Source organism: Haemorhous mexicanus, chromosome 16 (assembly GCF_027477595.1).
Source record: "Haemorhous mexicanus isolate bHaeMex1 chromosome 16, bHaeMex1.pri, whole genome shotgun sequence".
Classification (NCBI taxonomy): Eukaryota; Metazoa; Chordata; class Aves; order Passeriformes; family Fringillidae; genus Haemorhous; species Haemorhous mexicanus.
In genome coordinates this window covers 14,057,156-14,070,097 of record NC_082356.1, presented here as the reverse complement: position 1 = coordinate 14,070,097, position 12,942 = coordinate 14,057,156, and positions in this window count along the sequence as shown.

Below are 12,942 nucleotides of genomic sequence, written 5' to 3'. Positions count from 1 at the left end.
CTGTGTCACAAAGGGCCCCTGCACACACTGCCGCCTGCCCTGGGGCTGCCCCCAGCCCACCCAAAGTGGCCCAGGTTGAAGGAATCTCTCACCCCAAATGTCTAAGACAGCCCGACAGGGTCTTCAGGAATGCTTCAAACGATCAGCAAATGCTGCCCTGCTCTGTGGGCTCAGGGCAGCAGAAGGAGCCTCCAGGGCTCTGCTGGGCAGGGCACGGAGCCTTCCACAGAAGTTGGCTCGGCTTCCTTGGGACACATCCTGGCTAGTGGCCATCCTAAACCCATGGGTGTGCACGGACAGGGAACGTGTGGGCCAGGGAACAAATGCTGCTCTGAGCCCTGGGGCCTGGGGAGCACTGACCTCAGCAGGTGTGGCAGAGTCCCTGCCCAAGCAGACCTGCCATCCCCCGAGCCCTGGCAGGGCTTGGGCTCATCTTCTGCTCCAGAGACCTCTGCCCCCAGGGGCTTCTGTGCCAGAGGGAGCCAAAGCCCACAGGCACTGGGGACTGTGCTCCTTCCTGCAGGGGCTGTTGGCAGGAGAACCTGCAGCAACTGCTGGCAACACTTGGTCTGGGTCAGAAGCTCTCACTCCATGCTGAAATGATTTTCTCATTGAAGTCATTTCCTTCAGCACAAAAACACCTTCATGGCAAAGGCACAGAAGAATCTGGCATTTAAGAATCCTCACTTCAGGAAAGCTTTACTTCCCGTTGCTCAACTCAAGTAGTTCCTAAAATTTGCAAACTTCCCAACTTCATTGGGATGGCCTGAGAAGGTGACGAGTTGGAATTTTGCTTCCTGTCTCAAAGCAGCAACTCAATTGCCTTAACATCATCCACTGAGAGTCAGTTAACATAACAGTGCACAGAGGTAAAAAAAGGGCCATTCTTTGGTTTGCAAATGGTTTTCTATGATATTATCCTAATTCTCTTAAAGAATAAAAGCTCTCAAGAAATTCAAGTCCACTCAGTGTTAAAAAAGTAGCCCAAACAAATGAGTAGATGGCAAAAGGGCTAATCCTCCCCCTGGTACAGATATCTAAGTTGCCAGTAAAGTACAGCTCTCCCCTCTTGTTCCCTGCAGGAAAATCAGGACCATGAACAAGAATAGTCACAGGTATTCTTTCTGCTATCCATAACCAAAGCTGTGCCAAACCACAGATGCTGCTTTCAAACAGACCCAAATTCCAGCCTAGACCTGTCACCTTTCATTCAGCTCCTTCCCTGACACCCCACCAACACCAACACCCCCAAACTCCCACACAGAAGCCCTCAACACCCCGCCAGGACCCCCAGCTGTCCCTGTCCCTCCGCAGAGCTTTCCCACCCTCCAGCAGACCCCCTGGTTCCCTGCACATGCCATGGGATGGCACTCAGGAGGATTTGCTCCAAGGCCTTCCTCGGTGACAAGCTCAGGCTGCCAGGCCTATGGTTCCTGGATCACCCTTCCCACCTCACTGGGAGCTCCCTGGGAAGCACTTTCCTTGAGAAGCAAGCCCCTTTCCTCCAAAGGCATTTCCCCAAATGTGTTGCTTTCCTGGGGAACACCAATACACTCTTAAGAAATGCTGGCAAGGCTGAATGACTTCAGGTCCTTTCAGGACAGGCACTCCAGCTCTAGCTCGTATTCCCCCAAGTGTGTTTCCAGGTGGAGGTTCAGAGGTGCAGCCCCAGGCCTTCTACAAACACAAGCTGCCCACTGCCTCTTCACCTGCCTCAACTCCTGCCTGCGGTCACAGCAGCAAAACCAGGCTGTTCCCAGCCAGAGCCCAGAGCCCTGTTCCTGCAGGATGCTCTTGCCAGCACCTTCCAGGACTCTCGGCTGTGCATGCAGCGCTTTTCATGCTGGCTCCCAACAGGCTTTGGAAGGCAGAGCACAACCTGGCTGGCTCTGCCACCAGCACACCTCAAACACAGGTGGAGGAAGAAGCAGCAGGGGCTGTTTTGCAGCCATGCCCAAGAGAAACTGGAAGGGTGCCCTCCCTCTGGTCTCACTTGGTTGGCTTTCTGACTGGCTCTGAGCCTGGGGCTGCCATTCCTCACTTGTGGGGACCAGAACCACACCGGGGATCCCAGCACTGCCTGACAGCGCTCCGGGCACTGGCACGGTCGCGCCTCCGAGTCTCAGGCACCGTGCTGCGGCTTCATTTGCCCTTAGGCACACCCAAAGCTCTCTGTTAAGCCCAGATGGTCCCTGGTTCTGCCCTCTTTCTGATCCTGTGCCGGGATGGAGCACTGCTGTGCTTTCAGGAAGCTGTTCTTGAAACCTTCAAGCATTCCAAGCTCCTTTGCCTTCCATGGATGCTTGCCATCTAATCCCTCACAGCTGGGTTCAGAGCATCCTCAGGTTTGCTCTTCCAAAGTCCAGGGGCTCCAGGGTGCTCAGCAAGATCTGAAACTCCACAGTGTTGTGGAACTGGACCTTCAGCACAGGGACCTTTCCAGCCTGATCTGCCCCCGTTCCTCTGTGTCTGTGCACAAAACACGGTGTGGTAGAGAATGGCAGGAGGGGCCTGTGTGTCCCAAGGCTCTGGATTTGCATCGCTCCAGCTCCACAGGGATGCAGGTAAAGCAAAGAAGCCAAACTGTTTATTCATGGAAGGTGAAGCAAAGGGATGAGCTGGGAGGGAAGAAAGGGGATGGGCAAGTTCTGAGGGCTGGAGGGAGGGAGCTGTCAACAGCGAGAGAGAAGGCAGGAGCTGTGGGAGCTTCCCACAAGCTCAGTTGTGCCAGTCATTAGCTGTGCCTGGAGCTCCAGCTGATCTCCTCTGGTCTCCAGGTGGTCTCACCTTCCAAGGGATCTGGAGGTCTTAAAGAGACACTGGTTCTTCTGAGCCAGCAGATGAAAGTACTTCTGCTGCTCTTCCCTTGAACATCACCTGAACAAATATGCTTATGCAGGAGGGGCTGTTGTCTTCACTCAGGCCTTGAAGGGCTGAAAGAGAGAGGAACAGAGCCACAGTCAGAACCTGGATGTGCAGGAATCCAAGGATACCTTTCTGCCAGAGCCATCCCACCCAGCTCTGGTCATGGCCACAAGAGAGGAGGGGCCAAGGGGATCAGCTGCAAGGTTCTGGCCATGAATCCCCCTGCCCGCATCCCTGAAATCTCTGTGTACTCTGCCCACCGCACCCCTCGTCCACACAAGGAGCAAAGCCCACCACAGCTGGGGCAGGGATTGCAGCTCCCTGCCCAGGGAGTGCAGCTCGCCCAGCCAGCCCCTGCTGACAGCCCACTGCCCTCACTCACCCTCACAGAGGGCCTGGAGCTCTTCCTTCTGCTCCATCAGGAGCAGCCTGGCCATCCCTGAGAACACAGGCTAACCATAACTAAGGCTGCTGTGGCTATTATCCAGTTTGCTTTAGGGCCTAATAAGGTGAGGAATTAATGGATTTTTAACTTCCTCTGGAAGGCAGGCACATGAATTCAGAGCTATCAGACAGTAAGTTTATGGTTTTGGGTTACTTTAAGAATGGTACTTACTGTGAGGAAATGACACTGGGAGAAATTTTCTCCCAGATGTTCAGCCAGCTCTTTGGGTCTGCCCCACCGGTCTCCAAAGGGTTCAGATCCACTCTAAATGCTAAAGATACCATACAGTGGTTGGTGTTGCTGATAGGCCTGTTACATTTAGCATTCAGAGATAAAGGAAGATTAACCTGGATAACCACACTGACACCTACCCCAGAGCCTAGGGATGCTGCTGCCCCAGAGCCTGCCCCTGCCCCAGAGCCCATCTCAGAAATGAACCACCCAGGCTGGGTGGGGGTTTCTAGTGAAAGAGATGGGCCAGATGCTGAAGGAGTACATTTCCCCAGCTGGTGAAAAACCCTGCCCCTGCCACAAAGAGGGAGAGTCTGATGGTGCAGCAGTGGAACCCACAGATGTTACAACAGTCCAGGTTCCAGCTGAACTGCAAAGGCAATCACAGCCAGCAGCAGTTGCCCTGGTGGAAACAGGGAGGCCTAAGCTGAAGCCAGAGCACCCAGATGAGGATAAGAAAGGAGGGCCCTCACAACCCACAGGAGAGACAAGAGTTGAGATCATCACTGAGTCCGTGACTTATGAAAGTCTCTGCAATCTGCACAAAGACATTGTACAATGGGGACGTGAGTTTTATACAACCTGTCTATTTTGGGTCTTGGACCTTATGGGTACAGTTGTGGAACTGGATGGTGATGAGGCAACGAAATTGGGACCCCCTACCCAGGACTCAGGTATGAATCAGATTTTTGTAAGGGAGCCAGGGTCTCTTTCCCTCTGGGAGCGGCTTTTAATGAGTGCCAGAGAGAGTTTTGTCCACAGGGAGAGAATGCAGGAGCACCACCATAGAATGTGCTGGAAGACCCTCTGAGGGGGTTGGAAGGGATCCAACAGCTGAGAGAAGTGGCAGTATTGGAGGTACTCTTTGGGAGGGATGGACAGCATGATAATGACTCGGACATGGTCAGGTGCACAGGGCAAATGCTGTGGAGTCTGGCAAATCTGGGGCCATCTCAATACATCACCGTCATTGAAACAATTAATGCCAATACCAAGCGAGAGACAGTGGGCTCTGCTGCCAACAAGCTTAGAAATTATGAAAGTATGATCAGTGGCCTGATGTAGGCTCATGTCTCTGCCATGGTTCAAGAACTTGGAATGGAGATGAAGGAGGAGATGAGGAGGAACAGTTCCCACATTGCAGCAGTGCGAGTCACAGGCCCCATAGTCAGAGCCCAGCGTTCCCCAGCCAGAGAGAGAGGGTACCCCCCACGGGCTGACCTGTGGTTCTTTCTGCGGGATCATGGGGCTGACATGGGAAGGAGGGATGGAAAACCCACTTCTGTCCTGGCAGCACGGGTGTGTGAACTCAAGGAGGGAAACACTAATCAAGGGAACTCCAGTAAAGTGAAGGTAGCCTCAGCCTCCCATGACCGAGCTGCTGAGTATGATCTGTCAGATCCCCTTGAAGGAACCTCTACCATCTATGCCCAAGAAAGAAATAATACCCAGGGTTAGAGGGGCCCTCCTCTAGCCAAGGAGAGGCATGGAAAAAACGATCTTCTGGATGGTGTGGATCCGATGGCCTGGCACATCAGAACCACAAAAATACGATGCTTTAGATTCTTGTGTGTAGTGTACCCTGATACCATCGGGATATGTGGGGACAGAACCTGTTTCCATTGCCAGGGTGACAGGGGGATCACAGCAATTGACCCTATTGGAAGCTGAGGTGAGCCTGACTGGGAAAGAGTGGAAGAAACATCCTATTGTGACTGGCCCAGAGGCCCCGTGTGTTCTGGGCATAGACTTTCTCTGGAATGGCTATTACAAAGACCCAAAGGGACTCATGTGGGCTTTTGGCATAGCTGCTGTAGAGGCAGAAAACACTAAGCAGTTGAACACTTTTCCTGGACTGTCAGAAAACCCATCTGCAGTAGAACTCCTGAAGGTGGAAAAGCAACAAGTGCCAATGGCCACCTCAACAGTGCACCGCCGGCAGTATCGGATGAATCGAGATGCTGTGATCCCCATCCACAAAATGTTTCGTGAGCTGGAGAGCCACGGGGTGGTCAGCAAAATCCACTCACCCTTCACCAGTCCCATCTGGCCTGTGTGCAAGTCTGACAGAGGATGGAGATTGATTGTGGACTATCGTGGCTTGAATAAGTGACTCCACCACTGAGTGCTGCTGTGCCGGACGTGCTGGAACTCCAGTATGAGCTGGAGTCCAAGGCAGCAAAGTAGTACACCACTTTAGACATTGCTAAAGCCTTTTTCTCCATTCCTCTGGCAGCAGAATGCAGGCCTCAGTTTGCTTTCACCTGGAGAGGCGTGCAGTACACCTGGAACCGACTGCCCCAGGGATGGAAGCGCAGCCCCACCATCTGCCATGGACTGATCCAGGCTGCACTGGAAAAAGGTGAGGCCCCAGAACATCTGCAATACATTGATGACATCATTGTGTGTGGGAATTCAGCAATGGAAGTATTTGAGAAAGGAGAGAGAATCATCCAGATTTTGCAAGAAGCTGACTTCACCATCAAGAAGAGCAAAGTCAAGGGACCTGACTGAGAGATCCAGTTTCTGGGAGTAAAGTGGCAAGGCAGGCGGCATCAGATCCCCGCTGAGGTCATCAGCAAGATCACCGCGATGTCTCCACCAACCAGCAAGAAGGAAACACAAGCTTTCCTAGGTGCCGTAGGTTTTTGGAGAATGCATATTCCTGAGTACAGCCAGATTGTGAGCCCTCTTTACGTGGTCACCCACAAAAAAGAACGAGTTCCATTTGGGCCCTTAGCAGCAACAAGCTTTTTCCCAGATCAAGCAGGAGATTGCTCATGCGGTTGCCCTTGGCCCAGTCAGGACAGGACCAGAGGTGAAGAACGTGCTCTACTCTGCAGCTGGGAACAATGGCTTGTCCTGGAGACTTTGGCAGAAGGTACCTGGGGAGACTCGAGGCTGACCACTGGGACTTTGGAGCCGAAGCTACAGAGGATCCAAAGCCAACTACACTCCCACAGAGAAGAAAATCTTGGCTGCCTATAAGGGAGTCCAGGCCGCCCCAGAGGGGATTGGCACAGAAGCACAACTCCTCCTGGCACCCCGACTACCAGTGCTGGGGTGGATGTTTAAGAGAAAGGTTTTCTCTACCCACCATGCCACTGACACTACATGGAGCAAATAGATTGCCCTTATCACACAGCGTGCCCATATTGGAAACCTGAACTGCCCTGGGATTTTGGAGATAATTACAAACTGGCCGGAAGGTGAAAACTTTGGTCTCTCTGATGAAGAGGAGCAGGAACAAGTGACAAGGGTTGAAGAAGCTCCACCATACAACCATCTACCAGAGGAGGAAACACGCTATGCTCTTTTCACTGACAGTTCCTGTTGCACTGTAGGGATGAACCGGAAGTGGAAAGCAGCCGTATGGAGCTCCGCACAACAAGATGCACAAGCTACCAAAGGAGAAGGTGGATCGAGCCAACTTGCTGAACTCAAAGCTGTTCAGCTGGCCCTGGACATGTCTGAGAGAGAGAAATGGCCAAAGCTCTACCTTTATACTGATTCATGGATGGTAGCCAATGCTCTGTGGGGATGACTGGAGGGGTGGAAAGCGGCCAATTGGCAGCGTAGGGGAAAACCAATCTGGGCTGCTGATGAATGGAAAGACATTGCCACTCGGGTGGAGAAGCTACCTGTAAAAGTCTGTCATGTAGATGCCCATGTCCCCAAGAGTAGAGCTAATGAGGAACACCGAAACAACAAACAGGCAGATCAGGCAGGAAAAATAGAGGAGTCAAAGATAGACCTAGATTGGCAACATAAGGGGGAGTTATTCCTAGCTCGGTGGGCCCATGATGCCTCAGGCCATCAGGGCAGGGATGCCACCTAGAGGTGGGCACGAGACTGAGGGCTGGATCTAACCATGGACAGTATTTCTCAGGTTATCCACGACTGTGAGACGTGTGCTGCCATCAAACAGGCCAAGCGAGTGAAGCCCCTGTGGTATGGTGGGTGGTGGTCCAAGTACAAGTATGGGGAGGCCTGGCAGATTGACTACATCACCCTGCCCCAGACACGCCAAGGCAAGCACCACGTGCTGACCATGGTGGAAGCCGCCACTGGGTGGTTGGAGACCCACCCTGTGCCTCACGCCACTGCCTGGAAAACCATCCTGGGCCTTGAAAAGCAAATCCTGTGAAGACATGGCACCCCTGAGAGAATTGAGTCGGACAACGGGACTCATTTCAAGAATGGACTTATAAACACCTGGCCCAGGGAACATGGTACTGAATGGATATATCATATCCCCTACCGTGCACCAGCTGCAGGGAAAGTTGAATGGTGCAATGGACTGCTTAGGACTACCCTGAAGGCTCTTGGGGGAAGAACTTTTGGAAATTGGGAAATTAACTCAGCAAAAGCCACCTGGATGGTCAACACCTGAGGGTCCATCAATCAAGCTGGTCCTGCCCAGTCTGAACCCTTACACACAGTGGATGGAGAAAAAGTCCCTGTTGTACACATGAAAGGTATTTTAGGAAAGACTGTTTGGATTACTCCCACCTCAGGCAAAGACAAACCCATCCATGGGATTGGTTTTGCTCAAGAACCTGGTTACACTTGGTGGTTAATGCAGAAAGATGGAGAAAGCCGTTGTGTACCACAGAAAAACCTAGTCTTAAGAACTGAGAACTGTGTGTAAGGTTTCATTGTGATGCAGATGGAACTAGAATAAGGGGTGGATAATGTCCTAGACTGCAAGGCAATGTGTGTGTTCTATTTGCCATCTGTTAGAGGTGTGGCAGTTATCTTCTGTGAATTGGGCAGTTTTTCTTTATCTCTTCCACAAACCAATCCTCCCTCTAGGGAGACATCTGCTGTTAATGGGCTAATGAATATCACTGCATGACTGATAACAGTTACATCATCCCATTGTGAGATGCTCCACCCAGAGGGAGGAGCCAAGCAGTCCTACCTGGATAGAATCTGAGATTTTGGGACACCCCAACAGCGTTTCCACTTTATTCCCAGAGGAGCAGCAGCCTTTTCCACTGGATTCCCAGAGGAGGAGCAGTCTTTTCCGCTGGATTCCCAGAGGAAGACCAGGCCCATCTACACCACCACTGGATCTTCAGAGGAGGACTACACCCTTCTACAGGATCACTGCTCCAACAGAACCACACCTGTCTGCAGGAAGACTGCAGGAGGACTGCAGCCACCATTTAAATTGCACTGCTGCCAACACCCTGACCCACAGGGTGTCAGGTCGTATTCTGACTTTGTCAGTGCTGTTTTGTATTACTGCATTGTTTCTTTTATTTATTTTTTTTCCTTAATAAAGGACTGTTATTCCTGCTCCCGTATCTGTACCTGAGAGCACCCTCAATTTCAAAATGCTAACAATTCTGAGGGAGGGGATTTCATTTCCATTTCAGGGGTGGCTCCTGCCTTCATAAGCAGACACTGGTCTTTTCAAACCAAGCCAAGGGGAAAGGTTCAAAGCCTCAGTTTTAATTCCCATCAAGTTTGAAGGAACAAATAAAATAGGAACTGGGGATATTCTGTTAGTTCCAGATGCAAGGTGAAATTTATTAGGATGGGATTTACAGGTGCAGTTTGACATTGTAGAGCTCCCAGAGAAAGAAAAAATGGTAGTTAAGCTTCTCCACTTAAGGGAAGAAAATAAGGAGAAAATTCATGAGATTATGTGGCCAAAACTAAAAAAACTGAGGTAAATTAAACATCAAACCTTTAGTAATAAAGATAGTTAATGAAAACCATCCAGTTTGGGTACGACATTATCCAGTCTCTCTGGAGGGGAGACAAGGACTACGGCCGGTGATCCAGGACCTACTTGAGGACAGGACCTTAGAACCATGTATGTCCCCCCATAATACACCCATATTACCAGTAAAGAAGTCAGATGGGACTTGCAGGCTTGTCCAAGATTTGAGAGAAGCGAGCAAAGAACAGTGAATCCATACCCAGTTGTGCCTAATCCCTATATGCTACTGAGAAACATCCCAGTGGTTCAGTGTGATAGACCTAAAAGATGCTTTTTAGGTGTGCCCACTGGCAGAGAAAAGTGGGATATATTTGCCCTTGAATGGGAGGACCCCGATTCCAGGAGGAAGCAACAGCTTCGGTGGACTGGGTTACCCCAAGGGTTTTCCGAATCCCCAAATTTCTTTGGTCAAGCCCTAGGAGAAGGACTACAACTCTTCTCCATGAAATCTGAGATAAAGCTCATCCAATATGTAAATAATTTGCTTCTCTCAGGACAGGAAGAAAAAGAAGTTTGGGAATCCATCACAGTGTTGCTAAATTTTCTGTGGGACCAAGGACTTTGGGCATCTAAAAAGAAACTCCAATTTATAGACTGCGAAGTAAAATACCTAGGAGATGTGATTGGTCAAGGGAGCTGGTGGCTGAACCTGAACCCTGAGAGCAGTATGGGGATAGTCTCACTCCCACGGCCAAAAACTAAGAGGGAAGTCAGAAGGCTTTTAGGCCTGTTGGGATATTGTAGGCTATGGATTGAAGGATACATGCAGGCCATCAGGTTCTTGTATGAAAAGTTAGTTGAAGAAGAGATTACATTGGAAAAAGGTGATGAACAAAAGTTTGAAGTTTTAAATCAAAGATTAGTCAGTGCACCAGCACTGAGTCTTCCTGCCTTAGACAAAGCTTTTTATCTGTTTGTATATGTAGAAAGAGGGGTAACATATGGAGTGCTAAGACTGAGGAGGATCCAGGAAACCAGTGGCCTATTTATCAAAATTCCTAGGCCCTGTCAGCCAGGGGTGGCCAACCTGCATTCAGACAGTGGCAGCAACTGCCGTACTTGTAGAGGAAAGCAAAAAATTAACCTTGGGGGAAAATTGAAAGTATACACCCCTCACTCAGTTAGAAATAGCCTAAGCCAAAAGGCTGAGAAATGGCTCAGTGATTCCCAAGTGCTAAACTATAAAGCCATCTTAATAAATAGTGATTTAGAGCTAATCGTGAGTAACCAACTCAACCCTGCCCAGTTCTTGTATGGAGAACCAGGTGAGGAACTAATACAAAATTGCCTAGAGGTTATAAACTATCAAACTGAAGTAAGAGAGGATCTAACAGATCAACCACTCCAAGGTGGGAAACAATTGTACATCAATGGATCTTCACAAGTAATAAAGGGGCACAGGGTATCGGGTATGCTCTAGTGCATGAAGGGTTGGTAGCCACAGAAAAGAGAAAGTTACCTTCCAACTGGTCAGCCATAGCGTGTGAGCTACATGCCCTAAAGTGAGTGCTGGAAATATTAGCACAGAAAAAGGGAGCCATATATACAGACTGAAAATACACTTTTGGAGGAATGCATACCTTTGGAAAAATTTGGGAAGGGAGGGGGCTATTAAATTCAAAGGGAAAGGGACTGATTTACAAAAAACCTTTTAAGAGGTATTAAAAATGTTACAACTGCCAGAAATAGCAGTGGTGTATGTTAAAGGACATCAAAAAGGGGTGGCTCAAGAAGCACAAAGGGACAATTTAGGAGATTTAGATGCTAAGAATGCAACTGAATCAAGGGCAGAAAAATTAATGATAGCATTAAGCCTCATGAGAGAAATGCAAGAAGTCCCTGTATTCAGTGGGACAGAAGAGGAAGAACTGCTTAAAATAGGAGCCAAGAAAGGTAACGAAGGGAAGTGGAGATTAGCAGATGGGAGGCAAGTGTTGAATAAGAAAATGCTAGAAGGCGTACATGGAACAACACATTGGGGTACACAAGTGCTAAGTGATCAATTTCTAAGGGATTGGGGCTGCATAGGAACTTTTGGAATAGCTAAGCAAGTAACTGAATGGCATGTGATATGTCAACAGGTGATTAAGGAAATCATGAGGAAAACATTCAGAGGAGGGTAAGAACTAGCCTTAAGGTCCTTTCAAAACATCCAAGTCAACTTTACCAAGCTTCTCCAGGTACAATGGTGGAAGTTTTTGCTAGTGATAGTAGATCATATGACTCCTTGGGTAGAAAGCCAATGCCAATGTTGTTAGTAAAACACTTCTAGAATCAATCATTCCTTGATATGGGATAGCAAACAGGATTGGTTCAGACCGGGGAACTCATTCACATCTAAGATATTGCAGAAAGTTGTTTAGGCCCTGGGAGTAAACACTCCATGGCATCCACAGAGTTCCAGTCATGTTGTAAGGATGATTCAATCTCTTAAAAGAGCTCTCGTTCAGCTGATGATTGAAACTCCAATGTCATGGATAAAATGTCTCACTTTGGCCTTATTAAGAAGTAGGAACCAACCCCAGTCAGATCTGGGGATGTCACCCTATGAAATGATGTTTGGGTTGCCCTTTCTGACCTCACCCCAGAGGGTTGCCACCTCTGAGGAAGGGGAAGCCAATGCCAAGAATTAATTATGTCTATAGCACAAACCTTAGAAGGGCTAAGACATAAAGGGGCAATTCCTCAGACTGCCACCCTGGATTTCAGAATCCATAATAATAATCCTGGGGATTGGGTGATGATTAAGTCATGGAGAGATCAGCCTCTAACTCCTCAGTGGGAAGGTCCCTTTCAGGTACTGCTCACCACCGAATCGGCCGTGCGAACGGCAGAGCGGGGATGGACTCATGCCAACAGAGCCAAAGGCCCAGTAGAAGAACCCAAAGAGTGGACTAAAACATCCAGGCTGGGTGAAACGAGATTGACTCTCAAGGAGAGACTGAAAGACAACCAGAGAAACAGCAGGAAGCCCAAAAAGTAGAGTCAAGCTTCCATCAACCAGCTCAAGAACTGTCTTCCTGTTTTCATGGGTGAGAATTACCAGCACCTGTTGAGGGGAAGTACACAAGGGACTGTAAAAGGTAATGGGACAGCTCTTTAAGAAAATAAGACAAAGGGAGGAGGGCAAGACCAGGTTGCCCCTTTGTTTGCTACCAAGAAGGCTCCATAGCCCTGCTGTGGGTAGCAACCCCGTAGGCATGGTAAGGTAGGGACAAAAGGCCAGACCAGACCTCTGACATTCCTCAGTTGTCTTTTAATTCAACAGGGACTGGAGGGCAGGACTGAGTTGGGCTCTTTACTCACCCCTAAGATACACTGACTATGGGTAGCAGCCACATAGGCACGGTAGGTGGGAGTCAAAGCCATACTGGACCTCTGTGATGCCCTTTTGTCCATTCCAAATAAGTGTGTCCAAGGAAAACCTGAGATTTTTTTCTCCTGTTCCCACTGTCCTTGCCCACATCAACAGATGCTGGTATGACTCATTCAAGAGAGAGAGACTAAGTTTTTTACCTAATTTTTCAAGAAAAATAATATTGAAAAAGAAAAGGGGGGTTTGTTATAGGTGAGTAATCCTATGGTTGACTCTCACAATTAAGGGGTGAATATTAAATATATGTTAAGAGAAGTTCTGTAGATGTAGAGTTATCCTTTCCCTCCCCCT